The 2,066-nt window shown below is 34.7% G+C and overlaps 1 non-coding gene across 1 annotated transcript; it reads right to left on the bottom strand.

The window, feature by feature from the left end:
• Nucleotides 1-1,733: 1,733 nt before the first annotated feature.
• TRNAD-GUC (transfer RNA aspartic acid (anticodon GUC)) lies at nt 1,734-1,805 on the bottom strand. Its single transcript has one exon. It is a non-coding gene; the product is annotated as a tRNA-Asp (tRNA).
• Nucleotides 1,806-2,066: the final 261 nt, after the last annotated feature.

The raw sequence follows: 2,066 nt of genomic DNA, 5'->3' as shown, positions 1-2,066 counted from the left end.
CGTCCTGTTGAAATATGTTTTTAAAATTAATAATAAGTTTAGGCGTAGACCACCGACTTTTAGTTGGCCGATGGTTGGGCCCGATTCTAATTTGTATGAAGAATCGGCATATACCAAATCGATGTAAGTGCGCACTTTCATACCTGCCCATACTGATTAACAGCCCGACCCAACTATCAGCCGACAAAAAATTCTATTTTCTGCGGCTAGGTTAAAAGCTATTACCGTTGATTCTAATAGAAGATCGAACGTAATCCATCTTCAAGCGCATCAGTACTGGCCCGAATAGGAGTTGAAGTGGTGTCGCCATAGTTAAAATTGGTTTAGGCATTAACCAATCAATCAAAAAACTATTTTATTATTACATACCATTGGTTCGGCCTTCGATTGACCTTACTACTGAACACACATCATTTAAATATTTCCACATAAAATCAATTTATTTAACCCAAAAAAAAACTAAATTTTTGCAAGTCTAAAACACGAGCTCATTTCTCTCCTATACCCAATATCGAATATATCAGTCGGTTTAGTAAGGCATATACCAGTTGTTTAGTATTGACCCTCCCTTCATTCCGCATAGTGCTACACGGAAGGAATTTACATGTCCTCGGCACTTATCGCATGGCACAAATAGGTAGAAAAGTCTCGAAGCCGCGCCGGCGGGGCCTAGAACTTTCAAGATTGAGTAATTATTGTAAAGGGTGAAAGGTGGGGGCTAGGGTCAGTTTTGGAACTGTGAGATCGATCACCGGTTAGTAAATTGCTCTGAAGATAGAACCTAACAATGTCGAATAAGAACCACCTAAATTTTCCTTAAATTAGCACCTATCATAATTAAATTATGATGTCAAAGTATTTAGATTGAAGTGCTGTTATCTGTACGTAAAGGTAGCCTAGAGTTTGAGTTTGAGTGCTACCAAACCTCAATGAAAGTGTGCAAAATGTGACAAACGATTAACATATATACATAAGCATAAATTGCATTTTGAAAAAAATGCATCTTGGTCCATTTTGTCTAAAAGGTATATCAATAGCTACAAGAATTGTATGACAAAATAATAATTCCGTCTTTTTTTCTGTGTAGGTAGAAATATACACTCGTTTTACAACATGTTAGAAAGTGTCACATCTGAACCTACGTCATGTATGCCACATCCATGTCGATTCCCAAATTGTTCCAATCCACTGGAATTTGTTCCCAATATACAGATGTATTCCTGAACTGGAAGGATTCCCATTTTGAACTTTCGTACCCTTGTAATAGAAGTCTTCGTTTTTTAGTTTCCTGAGAGTTGGATAGGGTAAAAAGTTGTTCAATTTATTTGTTCTTTGCATTTTATTAACGATGTGAAAGTAAAATTCCCAATCCAATTGCCAAGCAAAAATAATGATTGCTTGATTTTACATGAACGGATTTTTAAATGTTGTTTTATTAAATATTTTATCGTAGTTGACTATTAGTATGAAAATAATTGAATTTCGTATTCCTCTTAACAAGTACTTTAAAATTAAGGAAAATTGTGAGTTGGATGAAGCTAAAATAACGAAAATATAAAATATATCAACATTTATAACTATTTATAATCCTCTTAACAAGTACTTTAAAATTAAGAAAATAAAATAAAATTGTGAGAAGCTAAAATAACGAAAATGTAAAATCCATCAAAATTTATAACTATAATTTCAATAGACAATGCAAAAAAATAAATAACAATAAAATTCAAAAAGATCTCTCCGGCGGGGAATCGAACCCCGGTCTCCCGCGTGACAGGCGGGGATACTGACCACTATACTACCGAAGACTTGATAAGCCGTTCGAAATTTCAATACTCAATCTTTGTTGGCTTGTTCTTTGTCAAGATACGAGCGAAAATAAGGCACAGGTTTTTTTCATTTGTCTCATTCGCTCATAACATCCTTTAGCCGTGAGTGAAAGAGAAGGCGAGAGACTATAATACCAACATTGTGTTACAAAATAGAGCTTCAGTGCGCAAGAGTGCTATTGCGTATCATTATTCTCAAGATAGTGCTAATTATGTACCTAATACATAATAATATTTGGA

Source organism: Ostrinia furnacalis, unplaced genomic scaffold (genome assembly GCF_004193835.3).
Source record: "Ostrinia furnacalis isolate ACB-3 unplaced genomic scaffold, ASM419383v2 OfSCF4062, whole genome shotgun sequence".
NCBI lineage: Eukaryota > Metazoa > Arthropoda > Insecta > Lepidoptera > Crambidae > Ostrinia > Ostrinia furnacalis.
The sequence above is the reverse complement of the archived record's forward strand: the minus strand, read 5'-3'. Positions and strand labels throughout refer to the sequence as shown.